We start from the raw sequence: 15059 nt of genomic DNA on the forward strand, positions 1-15059 counted from the left end.
ACCCCTACCTGGGATAAACCCATGCTGCCAGGGAGAAACCAAGGTCGCAACAATCCTCCCCATGCGAGCGGCCATGATCTTTGCATAGAGCTTATTGTCGCTATTTATCAGGGATATTGGTCTGTAGGAACCGGGATTAATCCTTGGTTTCCCTTTTTTGTGGAAAATCACTATATTAGTTTCTGTCCAAGACTCGGGTATTACTCCTGTATTCATAACACCCTTAAACAGATCCAGGAGCATCGGAGTTGTTTCATCCCTTAAACTCTTATACATCTCTAGCGGTATAGCATCTGGACCCGCAGCCTTCCCACTTGCCAGATCTTGCAGGGCCTCTAATACTTCAGACAAAGTAATATCTTGCTCCAAAGAATCTATTTGGGCCTGTTGTAGTTTGGTGCCCATATCAAGCCAACTTTATTTGAAACCTCTGCTTCCGCCTCCTCCTGGTACAATACTTGATAACATTTTCTAAAAGCATCTAGAATTTCACTCGATTAATCATATGTTTGACCCTCATATTCTATTTGTGTCACTGTATTCTTGGAAGCCACCTGCCTAGTTCGTAATGCCAGCGCTCTTCCTGCTTGCTCCCCCGTTTCGTACAATCTTGATCTCTGCGACTGATATTCTGCTGCCGCCTTTTTAGCCAGTTGTTTCTGGATCTCTGCTTTTATAGAATTTACCCTTTCTAGACTCGCAGTGGATTGTTCCCCTAGAATTATATCCTGTCTGTGTTGTGCCTCAGCTACAATCAACTTGCTCATCAAAAGTTCTCTTTCCTGACTAATCCTTTTCCAAATCCAAGTGGTATAGCTGATGGTCTCGCCTCTTAGTCCTGCCTTGAAGCTGTCCCAAACCACACCCCTAGATGCGCTATACCTATTAGCATCAAAGAAGGCCTGGGACCAAACCTTCATATGTTTTAGGTAATCCGCATCCGCTAATAGTTTCCTATTGAAGGTCCAGGGCCTAGGAGTTTTTCGTGGTTTGTTGATATCCATAGTTAAAACTAGAGGGTTGTGGTCTGACAGAACTTTTGGGAGTTTGGTTATTTTCACCCTACTTAGCTGGGTGGCAGAGATCATAAAATAGTCCAGTTTCGTGTATTTATTGAAAGGGTGCGAGAAGTACGTATACCCTGGGTCGCCTGCCTCTAAGTTCCCCCACACATCAATTAATCCATGTGACTGCATCATTGAGGTTACCGCTCTATATACCCTCGGCTTCCTACCTACGTAGGGACTATCATCTGAAAAATTAGCTGAAATATTGAAGTCCCCACATAATACTATAGGAGTTGACCAGTCTATCAATTCATTCTCTATACAACTGAAGACCTCCGAATCATCTATGTTAGACCCATACACCGAGCATATAGTAAATCCCAAGTTCATTTCACAGATAGCCCACCTACCCATAACATCTGCCTTACACCTTTTAGCCCCCCCTAGACCAACCTTACTAATAATAGCCACCCCTCTTATCATAGAGGTCTGGGACGAGCAAGACAACATTTCGTATCCTTTTAGATTCAGCCAATGTTTTTTCTTCCAGGGTAAGTGGGTCTCCTGTAGACATATGATATCTAGACCCACCACATTAAGATATTGCTCAAACCTACCCCTCTTTTTCCAGTCATTTAATCCTCCTATATTAAGAGATCCAACCCTGAGCTTAGGCATAGCTATATATCAAACATTGCCATCTCATCAACCTGTCTAGATAACTAGTAGATACATAATAGAAATATGTCCTTTGTTTCGAAATTACTCTTACGTTTATGAACACATTGACGATACAAACTCTTCATTTTAATGTTTTCACCCCCCTCCCCCCCTCACCCGCCTCCCTCCATCCAGCCGCCCCCCTTACCTTTACCCCCCACCTCCTTGGCCCCCACCCCCCACACTCTCCCTGGCAAGGCGCGCAGACAAAGTCTGTGCATGTGATGGGTGCAGCATAGCAGTGGACTCAATAAACCTACTTAATAGTGTAAACCTCAAAGAAACCCAAACCAATACATATCTATTTAAACATAAATCAGCACATAACCTATAGCTATTACCCAGAGCCCTTCCCCCCCAGTGTATATGCCCCTAGTGCATGAACGAGTGATTAGATCGCTTCTATTCCTATTACTTATACAGAGTCCAGAAAGTCTTGGGCTTTGATCTCTGAAGAAAAGTGCAATGTTTTGCCTAAATAAATTACTTTAAGCTGAGCCGGATTTATAAGATAGACCTGGATTTTTTTATCTTGGAAGGGCTTAATTAATTGTCGTAGCCTCCACCGCCGCTCCACCGTAGTATGGCAAAAGTCCGGTCTAACGAAGAAGATGACCCCCTCGCCGGTTTTCCTCGTGTCCGGTCTTGCTTTCTCTGCCACAGATTGTCTTAGGATATAGTTCCCAAAGAATACCAAAATTGCTCTGGGCTTATCGCCTTCTTTCGTGTTCCGGCGGATCCTAAACGGTGTCCGGTGTGCCCTCTGAATTTCTAGGGCCCAGTTCCAGCTGGCCAGCTCGGGAAAGGCTTTCTCAAATAGGTTCACTATGAAGGCTTTAACATCGCCCCCTTCCCGACCTTCAGGGACGCCAAGGACTCTTAGATTGTTCCTACTGAGCATATTTTCCAAATCTTCCAGCTTCCACTGGACATCCTGTGCCTGAGCCCCAAATGATTCCACCTTAACAGTGGCCGCAGCGGCTTCATTCTCTGTAGCAACAACTCTTTCCTCTAGGTTCGAGACCCTGTCCCCCACATTCACAGTGGCCTTGGATAGCTTTCTAACCACGCTTTTCATTTTCCTCATGGCCGCTTCCGCTTTCAAGCTATCCTGCCTGGTTTCTTCCCGATGTGCAATTATTTCGTGAAAAATTGGGGCAAGATGGGGGCCGCTACTAGCGGCTGAGCGGCAGCATCAGCAAGGACTCTGGATTCAATATGATTGTTGGCGTGTAGATCTCAAATTTTCTCGAAAAAATCCCCCCAGAAAGAAAATTTAGAGAAACTAAACGGATGGAGACGACATACCGGCTCTCATTCGGCCTGATCAGGGCGTTGGCGGGTCTGTGCGCCGACAGTCCTTTGGCGTTTTTCAGCAGCGTACCAGTCACAGCAGGCGGAGCAGGCGGAGCTCGCGGAGCTCACGGAGCAGGAAGGCAGAGTGGTCCCAGAGGCTCCAGAGTGAACATCGTTATTGGAATCAAGGCGGAGCTTACGGGTTGGGTGATTGCAAGGCGGTGCGGTCCGGGTGAGAGGCGGCGGCTGTGCAAGATGCCCCCGAAACAAAACAACGTTGGGAAAGCGTCTACAAAAAAGAAAGTGGTGGAAAATATTAATCCTGCTACAAACGTGCAAATAAATTCGGATGGAGTTAACACTCAAACCGAAGCGGACGGAAAAGGGAAAATGAAAACGCAGGAGTCAACAAAGGAAATGAGACCATCTACAGTCAGGACCAGGCTGGCCACAGCCAATTTGAGCATCGTGGATATGTTCAATCGAGCCGGTAAGGAGAAGGAGACCAGAGCTCCAGGAGGCGAGGCAGACTTAGAACCGGAGACAGAGGATGAGAGACTGGATGTGACAGAACTGCCTGAACCCATGGTAAGCCAAAATATGACTGGTGACTCTGAGTGCATGATTGGGAGCATGACCCAGGGCCAAGTTTCTATTCAAGACTTGGGCATACTTTGCACGTCAGGAGGCAATGAGGTTGATCAGGGTGAGGATCCTGGAAGCGAGACTAAGAGCTTAATAGGGGTCGATACCAGCACCGGCAACTGCCCCACAACTAAGAAGGTTACGAGCAGCATAAGAAAAAATCATGATAAGGCACAACCAGGAACTGCGCAACCAAGCAATATCCTCCAGACAAATATGAATCAAGAGCAAGAAAGGGAGGAGGAGAAGACTCCAAGCGAGGGCTTTGTCTCAGTGCCGGAGGAGGCAGATTGGTCCGAGGATGAAGAGGAACAAAGCTCGGACATAGATGGCAGTAACCCAGAGACAGAGAGTGACCCAGAGGGAGATCTGGTTACTACGGCGGTCAAAACGATGGCGCCATCAAAAAAGCAGACGAAGCTGGCCTGGGACCACTCGCCGACGACACTGCTCCAAGGCAATTTGATTCGAGAACATAACTTTGAGGATACCCAAGAGGCTAGTCAGCGAGCAATGCTGGAGGCAATTTATCACGAAATAATTGCAAAGTGGACTACTTCTAATGGATCCTTTTGGAAACTAGCAACCAGTATAGCTTAGGGAGGGTCTCGGAGAACCTATGAATTTCCTGAAATTCATGTCAAGTCACACCACCATATTCTGAACATCTTGAAGCTTGTAAATATATGACTCAGTAAGATAGATTTAGCCAGCATTGGCATAGTTGAATCTAGAAATGAGGTGACATTAATAACACAAGCTGTCAAGTGGCTCAGACAAAAAGAAGGTTTTGTAGATGTGCTGGTAAGTGATAACCAGGCCTTTCATCCCTGTTGATCTATCCCCAGGCATTTTGAGTGGCCCAACATGGCCCTGATTACAAGTTGCACAGTACTGGCGGAGTGCAAACTCCACACCAGTAATTACCAGTAGTGTGTGGTAGCAACCCATCAGTACTGTGCAATTATGGGTTACATCCAAATTAACTGGGAATTACTGTGCAGACCTGGATTTACCAGGTGGTCATCCGCATGGTATTCCCTTTTCTGTAGGGTTTAACACATACATTTGGCACCTGTTGTGAACAAGTGGTAAAACGGCAGTGAGCTGTGGTAAAAGTGTATGGTAAGGCGCAGTTGAAGGAAAGAGTGAAGGAAGGATTGGAAAATGTTGACTGGCTTGAAGAGCATGTAATGCTTCCTCTGTGCCTTGTTTGAGGTTTGGGCACAGGTCATAAAAGGGGTTGGGGCATAAAAGCAGGCATTTCCCATAGTGATTTTACCTGCTGGATTTTCCACCTGGCCAAATCTAGTTTACTGTTTTCACTCCCTATAAATCCTCGTGCAGGTACACTAGACCGCTTATATTTTTTCCGAAAGGAATTCCACGCAATTTTCTGGTTGTGCTCAACAGCATGCCACATCATATTCATGCCCTGGCGATGACTTGACTTGTTTTGGTTTACAGAAAACGTTTTAACCATTGCTTGTTTCCTTATTTTTCCTCTGTGTTTAGGCATAGGAGTATCCACAGAGGTAACTTACATCACACACATGACACAAGCATGTTGTTGTTCTTCTTATTTTCACTTTTATAAGGTCCTGATGAATCGCGGGTGATGTTACCCTGAGCGAGAAACATGTCGACCAGTCTCACTTCTAGCCTTCTCTAGGGTCACTCGACCTAACCTGTTGATACCTAGCGAGCTAGTCCCACGTTTTAATTGCAGCCAGGGGACCCCCAGAATAAAGTGAATTCCGGTACCCCTTGCTACATTTTAATAACCTCACCAAGCAACACACCATCCTGCCCACACACCCTCACTTCACCATAAGGCTGTTGGATAAAAAGATCTCCGCCAAAGAGCCCCTCTTTGAGGTGAGCCCGTCGGGGGTTGCACCGCCTCCCCGACGAGGAGCAAACGCCTATGATGAAGCATGACACCCTTCTGGGTGTGTGAGGCAACTACATCCAACATAATGGATGCCCTAGGGTGTCATTCAAACACCTTTGGTCACGCCAGCTAAACCTCCCTTGTCTGTCTACAGGAACAGTTCAGCAACCCCTCTATTGCGTCATCTGTACTAGATACGGACACATGCTGATACTGGACCTTCCACCATCCTGAGTGGTAATCTGTGTCCGTTGATCAAGAGATCAATTTTCCTCCCTCCTTTTTGATAAATATGGCGGTGGTGCAGGCAATTAATGGTCAGACTGCTAGCTGCCCGCTTGTTCTGTCCTTACTCCGAGAACTGGTCAGCAGGAGCCTGCGCTGCAATGTAGAATTTAGGGCTAGGCACATCGCGGGGGTCACAAATGTCGCGGCTGACGCTCTTTCTCGTTTTCAGTGGGACCGTTTCCGGGCGGCCTGCCCACAGGCGAGAGAGGAGATGACCCCCTTTGCACCAGGACTTTGGCGCATCTTGGAGTGGAGCAGGAATTGAGAGAGTTAGGGGAGAAATCCTTAGCACCAGGTACAAGGAAGCGCTATGCGAGCTATCGGTCCACATTCCACAAAGCCATTTCTGACATAGGTTTGCAGGCCCTGCCACTGGAGGATAGAGTACAGGCCTTTGTAGTGTGGGCCAAGAAACAGAAGAAATCACACTCCTGGGTATGTGGCCACTTGGCGGCCATTAGTCACGAGGCTAGGTTGAGCGGGTGGGGGTGATCCAGCCAAGTCTTTTGTAATCAGGGCTGCTTTGAAAGGTTGGGCGCGGGAAGAACCTAAGATCCCTGATGACAGGTCCCCCATAGACTTCCCCTCCCTGCAGGCCATGTTAGCGGTCTTGCAGTCGGTGGTACCTTCACAGTATGAGGCGGCCCTCTTCGCGGCAGCCTTCATCCTGGCATTCTTTGGGGCTTTTCGGAGCAGTGAGTTAGTTGCTCGCTCCAAGGCAGATCTCTCTGGGGACGCCCTTGGGGTGGCGGATGTGTCTTTTGAGGAGGGTTTGTCCATCACGCTCAGACGGTCCAAGACTGACCAGGCTGGCAAAGGGTCAGTCATTAGATTGCCCCCCCTCGGGGATCCCCGTTACTGCCCGGTGTCAGCCTTACAAGCTTTTCTGGCACTCAGGCCTACGGGATTGGGTTACCTTCTTGTCCACTCTGATCTTAGCCCCCTGACCAAGTATCAGATGGATAAAATTATGCTGGCTTGCCTGGATCGGGCTGGTTTGCTGAAACAAGGGAAAAAGTTCTCCAGCCATTCCTTCCGCATAGGGGCGGCTACCTCTGCTTTCAGGGCGGGCTTGCAGCCAGATAAGGTTCAAATGGTAGGGCGTTGGGAGTCTTCTTGTTATAAACGATACATTAGACCCTGAACTGGTTTTCCTAAACATGTACATTTGTATAATTTGTTTGCTGTGTTGTGATTTTGGCAGTTATGCCACTTTGCTGTGCAATATGTCTCAATAAACATTCGTGAATATATTGCGTCTTTCTTTGGCAGGGTCAAGAGTGTGGGTCGTGGGGCACTCCATGGTCGACAGGTTGGGCCGGTGGGCAGCGATCAGGCATTGGACTCGCGGCTTTCAGAGCATGGACTGTGTTTGGTTGGGTTTTCCTGGCATGCGCTGGAATAGCTTGCTGCACCGGCTGCGGGAAGCCCTCGCTGTAGCAGGACCTCCTCCTCAGCACTTGATAATTCACCTGGGTGGCAATGATCTTACAAATCTGGGGAGATCTACTTTGCTGCAAAAGATGGAGACTGACTTGGGGGTCATCTGTGGGCTCATGCGCGAATGCGAGAGCTGGTGGTCTGAAATAGTGCCTAGGAGATTCTGGCGGGGCGCTAATTCTAGGGAGGCAATTGAGAGGTCTAGGAGGCGAGTCAATGGAGCCATGAAAAAGTTCACCCTCCGTAGAGGTCTAGGCTTCATCAAACATGACATGATTCAGGATAAAGTCAAAGGCTATTTTGAGGCGGATGGTGTTCATCTCACGCCTGTTGGTTTAGACCTCTTTCTCCTAGATTTGAAAGAGGCACTCATGAACAAAGGTTGCAGGTAATAAGGGTAGCAGTGGTGGGGGGCCCGTGCGGCAGCGGGTACCACCGCACAGGCTGTGGCGGAGTTACTGGGCGATCCGGAAGAAGAGAGGTGCAAACACTGTACTTCAGCGGGCACATAAGGGTGCCAGAGCCTAACCTGTAACCTTATGGGAGGTGCAGGAACTCGTGTCGGCGGCCCAGTAGTCCTTTGGGCGGTTGTGGGCCTGTGCAACCGGGGGTTTGCCATGTCACGCCTCGCAAAGGGCGTGTCTAGTATAATTATGGTAATTGTGCAGCAGTTGGGTGGTTCGCCACTGTGCTGTTTGGCTCAACAGGCAGGCAGGTGGCGAGAATGCGGCCTGCCCTAGGATCGCCCGTAAGTTAACCCACCATCATTACATATGTTGTATGTAATAAACCTGCAGCAAATTTTCCCAAACTTAACACTTGTGTCTGTGTGTTATTTGCGGGTTATGGCATTGTGGGGCGGGGGGGTTCTTGTGGCCCTGATGTGACTATGCGCTTGCCCGAGGCCACGCAGTGGCCATCAGGAGGGCGGGCTCCTAGTCACGGAGGGCTGCCCCCGCCCACGTATGGCCAGCCACTCCTCCCCCGGGCAGGCTGTTTCCTGTGGGAGGAGGCATGTCCATGACGCACGTCCGGGGCGGCTAGGAGGAGCCTCCAGGGGTACATTACCCACCTGGCCCTGTTGGGAAGCCTCTTTGCCGCTCCGGACATCGTCACAACAGTCTCGACGGGACACTCTTTCCCCACCCTTCCTCGAACCCAGAGTGTCTGATTGAGGGGGGGCTCTTGGGGAGCTTTTAATGTGTTGCTTTATCGTTGCAGGCGGAGGTACTGGGCGATCCGGAAGAAGAGAGGTGCAAACACTGTACTTCAGCGGGCACATAGGGGTGCCAGAGCCTAACCTGTAACCTCATGGGAGGTGCAGGAACTCGTGTCGGCGCCCCAGTAGTACTTTGGGCGGTTGTGGGCCTGTGCAACCGGGGGTTTGCCATGTCACGCCTCGCAAAGGGCATGTCTAGTATAATTATGGTAATTGTGCAGCAGTTGGGTGGTTCGCCACTGTGCTGTTTGGCTCAACAGGCGGGCAGGTGGCGAGAATGCGGCCTGCCTTAGGATCGCCCGTAAGTTAACCCACCATCATTACATATGTTGTATGTAATAAACCTGCAGCAAATTTTCCCAAACTTAACACTTGTGTCTGTGTGTTATTTGCGGGTTTGGGCATTGTGAGGCGGGGGGGGTTCTTGTGGCCCTGATGTGACTATGCATGTATGGGCTTTGGAAGTGTGCTGCTGCAGGATCGGACATTTGAAACGCAAATGCACGTTTTCTTTACCTTTCAGATGCATAGAGCGCAATGGCAGGCAGAGAGAGGGTGATGCAAGTGTTGTGCACTGGTCTGGCAGGTTGCTGGCAGTGCATGCACTCCTCCTCCCCCTCCGGTGTGGCAGCCCGGGCTGTAACAGCTTCCTGGCACACACACAGCCGTCCCAGTACTTCACAGGTCTTTAAAAGACCATTGCCTTGTTAATGACGCTTTGTTGGTTTTTTCACCCCTTCTAGAGCCCCTGCATCGCCACTCTGAATATTGCTGGAAGAATTAGCACTTCACACAATACCAAACCCTGTCAGCTAAAACCCCCGAGGAATCCCGTTTTTAGATCTCGCTAGACCTATTGTTACCGAGTTCCTTGTCAAGCGACGTAGATCTGGCCACGAGCGCCGATTACAACTCGTGGACGCGCACGCCGAGCCTCCTGGAGCCGTGCACATCTCTTGCTCCACATTCACACTCACAGAAGCACACACTCACGCACGCACACACACGCACACACGCACGCACACACACACACACACACACGTGCCAAGACCCCAAGCCCCACTTACTGCATCAGTGGCCTCAGCCGCCACTCCTTCTGCTGCCACCGGTCCTCTGGGCCATCCACTCCGTGGGCGCGGGCTTCTCCGAAAGACATAAGTCCCGCCCCACGACAGCCGTGAGCGTGCACATCCCGAAACCAGAAGTTCGGGAGTGTTCCCGAAACCGGAAGTTCGGGAGCGTTCACGCTCACAGCTTGTTGTCCTTTTGAGACCCCGGTGGTCGCACACCTCCTGTCAGTTTCCCCCCCCACCTGTTGTCTCCCGCTCCTCCCCGGTGTCCCCTACTCCCGGCTCTGTCATATGCCCCGCTCCCTTGCTCGGGAACATTCGGCGGAGCGTGTCGTCAGTGGTGGGACCCGCCCGGCGCAAGGCTTTATAAGACAGGCGGCGCTCACGCACAGCCTTTCCCGTACCGAAGCTCTCTACATATTTCAGGTGAGGGGAGGTGACCGTTAAATAGAAGGATGGGATATTTTATCAGCAAGCGCGACGGGCATCCTGTCAGGGCTCCAAGACTGGTTATTATGGGGAGGGATGATCGGTTACCACTTATGCCTGCAGATACTGGTGGCAGGTATGTGCCAGCTACTTTGCCCCGCCCCTTCCTTCAGTCTGAAGCTTAGGTGCTTCCCGGCGTTGTAAAATTACGAGATGTTGAAGAAGATGGTGAGGGGAGCTGACCTTGCAAAGATGAACGTCACTCGAATGGGTACCAGGCGTTAGCTGTCATGCTTTTCCCGCTATTTGCTTTGCCTTTCATGACCTGCTGGTGCGTGAACGCCATTGATATGTCTTGGTGTTTTCATAGTGAGTTGTTAACGGTAATGAATACCAGGGAAGTTCAGCACCTGCGTTTTTCTTCTTCTAGTGATCTAAGAATTTCTACCACCCCTCCCTCTTAGTCGCCCAACTCTTTAGTAAGTATTCATGTTTTCCCCCTGTTTGAGCTTTTCCTTTATCCCTAGAAATAACACCGTTTACCTTTTTGTGGTTGTGGTTAGCGTTCTACCCTTGCGTGAAAAAGCTGCAAACTTCAACATTCAAATGTTGCTTATATTTTATCCCACATATTTCTTTCGAACCTCGTGGGAGCCTTCGGTCCAATTTATTGCGATATTTTCTCTCTTAGTGGCTTCTTGTGTGTATTTCCATCTACTGTATCCGGCTTCCACTTTTAAATAAAAATTGTATGATTGTGAAATTTGGATATGCTTTAGGGCAGCATCGACTATTCTTCACCGTGGGTATAACATATTGCTGCTCTTTAGCTTTTGAGACCTGCATATTTTTCCATTGGAGTACCCATAAGGAAGTCTTGAAGTCTTAGGTACAGATGCATTGGGAAGCGTCAGAGATTAAACATACTGAAATTGCGCTACGAAGCACCTGTTACGTTTGGTGGTAAAAAAGATAATTACGATATCGACTCCTGCAGTTTGAATAATTGAGGCTTCTCTCCATATGTGTTGTTTAGCCATTGGACAGTTAACACGTTTGAAAGGGATGACACTTTTTCCATTTTTATCGTCCGGCTTGCTAGCGCAGCGGTTGTCAGACAGTTATGTCGAGACTCACCAGAAGAGTGGCTTTGGCTTCACCCACATATTGGGAGTCAAGTATACACGTTTCGAATAAGCCGAACTTCTGTGCTTCTACGAAAAACGTCCTTGGCCTCCACACAGCTGTGATATCCAGCTGCCTGAGCTTGGACCTACAGGGGCACGTACATACCTATCGTTCTAATGTTATTAAAATGTCTTGGGTAATTAGATAATTTACTTTACTTTCGTTCCTCTGGCATCATGGGGCCGATGGGAGAAGGGTGGTTATTAAGGTATATGGATTTTTAGGTTTGGATTGACTGCCTTCATAAGCCTGACCTATGGACATTGCTTGTTTTACATAGGAAAAGCAAAACTAAGTCCCAGAGTGCAAAGTGCTATAAGTAAAAAGAAACAAAAAAAATGAAACTGGACGGGCTAAAGGTGTCCTGCGAGACAGGCAGCCACTGTGGAGGTTTGCAGAATATTACATGCTCTAACCAAAAGTCAGTGGGCTGTAACTCATTAAAGGAGATCACGAAATTGCACTGACCATCATGTTATGTTATTATACCCTCACTTTTTAAAGGCACTGCAATTAACCATTAAAGGGTACATTTTTAAAGACACATTTCAAACACATGCTTTTTACTTTTTAACAAACGTGGCTAAATTTGTGTAGTGTCTTGCTGACTTTCTCTTCGTGTACCTTTCACTTACACTTTGCACTTTAATGGACTTGATTTTCTAAATAAAGTACTCCTTACCTTACCGTACCTCATTACAGGAGATGATGTGTTCATGATTTTTCCAGGATGTTTAAAATTAACACCTGGGCCTTTGTAGTAATGATGGGGGGGGAGGCGGTTTATTGATTGATTGATTAGTGCTGGCTACCCAAGAGTCTCTAGGCGCCTCGGGATGTCAGTGGGGCTTTTTGTTTCTCCAAAAGTGAAGCTGGGCTCAAGGGGCCCAGCTACAAAGCCATGTGCGCGCGTCCGCCGTCATTACTTCATCGCTCTTATAACTGTCATGGACTCCAGCCTTGTTCCACAAGGGCTAGGTCCGTGCCAGATATTCAGCGTATCACACGACACAAATTCATATGCAGTGGTTATCCTGAGAACCTGGCTTTGCAGCTTTGTTGCTGGGCCCTCTTCATGCGACCCCCCCCCCCACCCCTCTCACCCCCACCCCCTTGTAGTGAAATATTTTCAGGCTCTCTGACTGCAGTCTTGGGGTTATCTTAACATCTCTCCCAATGAGCACATTACCATGCTGCTTCTAATGGCTACAGTCCTGCCTTTTTTGACGAGTTACACCCCTCTCTTGCATACCAGTGTCCTAGCGCTAGTCTATATGCTGTCTTTATGCACACTCGCATAATGCAATCTCCTATTATCGATTCATCAATCAATCAATCAATCAAAGACATTTATAGAGCGCACTACTTACCCGTAGGGTCTCAAGGCGCTTGGGGGGGGGGGGGGGGGTGCCGTTACTGCTCGAACAGCCAGGTCTTGAGCTTCTTCCTGAAGGAGAGGTGGTCTTGGGTCAGGCGCAGGTCGGGAGGGAGGGAGTTCCAGGTCTTGGCGGCCAGGTAGGAAAAGGACCTTCCTCCTGTTGTCGCTCTTCGGATGCGGGGGACGAGGGCGTGGCTGGCTGATCGGAGGAGGCGTTTGGGGGCGTAGAAGTTGATTCATAACAAGGTGCGCTGCGTCCATACTGTGTTTTTCATTCTGTCAACCTGAAAAGGCTCAGGTGTCACCCAAATGTGGTGTGTACTATATTCAGTGGGTCAAATGGAAATATCGAATTGCAGGTACTCACTATCTAAAGTATCTGTGTACTCCTGAAGAGTACCTTCCATTAGATGTATTTCTGCAGTGCTGAGAAGTGCAGGAACTCTTCATTTCAAATTAAAGAAGTGCAGGTACTCAGGACTGAAGACTGACTACCTGCTTGCTAAAAGTACTGACTATGTACAGCTTCAAATAAATAAAGAAAATAAATATTGGTACAGTAGTGAATCTGACGAATACCTTCATCATCATATCTCTTTATTCGATTATTTAACAACAATCATATAAGAACAATAGTAACGAGACGCTTCATAAAATCATCAAAAATCTATATACAGCGATACACAATCATAACATTTCCTAACCATCAGAAAACAGGTTACGCTAAAAAGTAGTCTAAAAATTAATTACGTTGCACCAGCGCAGAGCACTTTTTAAAAATCCTCGAACGGAATGGCAAACAGCCTGCTCATATCTCATTCAGAGAAAATGAAATGCCGGTCTGTATTAGCAAAATCCATTTAAGAATAAACAGTAAGTGCCTGCGCTAGAAAGGCAGCAAAAAAAATCCCCCTTCTTTTAAATACGATATTTCAGCAGCAGCACCCGTCAGTCCGGCGAGCAATTCCATATATTTCACCAACGACTGTGTTTCTTGTCGAGGGCTTTCATAGTTAACCTAAAGCATTCTGGGTGTTGTAGTCTTGGTTTCCTTCAATTGAGCAGGTTAGACTAGCACCTGAGAGCACTGATGTCTAATGTTGAGAGTCCAGGGTTAGTAACCTAACCCTGTTCCTCTAGGGCCTGCTATAGAGGGCTTGGGAGCCCCCATATTACAAGTGTGCTGCTAGAATCTGTTACAATCCCCACCTAGAAGAAATACCCTTACTACATGGTGACTTTATTTATCCAGGCAATCATTCCACCCATTTCTATGTTTACCCAATGGAAATGGGGAGTAACAGAGAAATGGCCTCTGTGACTGGTATTACCAAGCAGTGACTTCTATGTGCTAACACATTTTCCTATAGACACAGAATGGGTACAATCCTTTGATACATCATGGCCGATATTTCGATTTCTACACTGTCCGGTCAGTTCAAATTCTTCAAGTTTTTAACAGGACGGACCTGCACGTGCAAAAACTGGTATTGGAAGCTTAATTAGAAGAAAATCTGTCATCTCGAAATTGTGAAAAAGAAAGTTTGCGGATAGTTTAACAGTTACCGGGGCGCTTGCAATAAGAGCTGTGTGTGTGTGGGGGGGGGGGGGGGGCTCTGTGTGTGTGTGTGTGTGGCTGTGTGTGTGGGGGGGCTCTCTGTGGGTGTGTGAGTGGGTGCAAATGCAATAGGTATCGCATTTGGGAGAGATTAAGCTATTGACAATGTAAATGACAATGCCATTTATTTATCCGTTTTCAAAACCAACACATAAATAAAAATGTTGTCATTTACAATGCCAATAGCTCTAACTTTGGCAAAGGCGAGACCGTTGCATTGTAAATGCTTGTTGCTTGCAGGAATCGGGAGGCGGGAGACTAACCTTGAAATCGGTAGTCTCACGCCTGAATCGGGAGGGTTGGCATGTCTGCTTGTACCTACCAAAAAAGAATGTGTCCTCGTGTAATGTAACGGGTGCTCACGTAAAGCGCCTCAATACCTTCGCCTCAATTGGCGCTATATAAAACTGCAAAAAAAAATATATATACTGGAGCTCGCATTCTCCCAAGATCTTCCTATATGCCTGAACAGCAAAATGGTGTGATGTGTCCTCCGGTCCAGCAGGAGGAGCAGCAGATTGATGCACGGCAGGAACCTAGCTCAGCTACTGCTGAAATGAGAGATACATAGGAAGGCAGGCAGGGTGCAGCCCGGAGAACTAATTATAAACAGAGTTGGTCGCTGAGCGGCTCGCACTACCAGCCATGTAAGTATATTTATTTAAGGGCATCAAACTCTTCTCCCTCCTTAACCAGCGATGGTCTGCTTCGAGTGCTTGAGGATTGCTCCTTGTCCGTATTTCCTCCCTCATCTCGTTGAGCTCGCTTTTAATATGACGCCCTTCCGAGTCTCTGATAACCCCGGCTAGAGCCTCTTATTCCCGATATAGACCGTGGCTGCATGCGTGAATGAACACGCTTTACTTC

The 15059-nt window shown here is 48.1% G+C and overlaps 2 protein-coding genes across 2 annotated transcripts in view; both read left to right on the top strand.

The window, feature by feature from the left end:
• The first annotated feature begins 14716 nt into the window (after positions 1 to 14716).
• The window catches only part of LOC147668659 (N-alpha-acetyltransferase 80-like), a 44037-nt gene continuing 43694 nt past the window's right edge, over positions 14717 to 15059 (top strand). The window contains exon 1 of the mRNA XM_086948543.1: positions 14717 to 14839. The gene's annotated coding sequence lies outside the window, so the exon portion shown is untranslated. The remainder of the gene's footprint in view (positions 14840 to 15059) is intronic.
• The window catches only part of LOC147668660 (hyaluronidase-3-like), a 93947-nt gene continuing 93627 nt past the window's right edge, over positions 14740 to 15059 (top strand). Inside the window, exon 1 of the mRNA XM_086948541.1 lies at positions 14740 to 14839. The gene's annotated coding sequence lies outside the window, so the exon portion shown is untranslated. The remainder of the gene's footprint in view (positions 14840 to 15059) is intronic.

This window comes from Lissotriton vulgaris, unplaced genomic scaffold (genome assembly GCF_964263255.1).
Source record: "Lissotriton vulgaris unplaced genomic scaffold, aLisVul1.2 SCAFFOLD_265, whole genome shotgun sequence".
NCBI classification, from domain to species: domain Eukaryota; kingdom Metazoa; phylum Chordata; class Amphibia; order Caudata; family Salamandridae; genus Lissotriton; species Lissotriton vulgaris.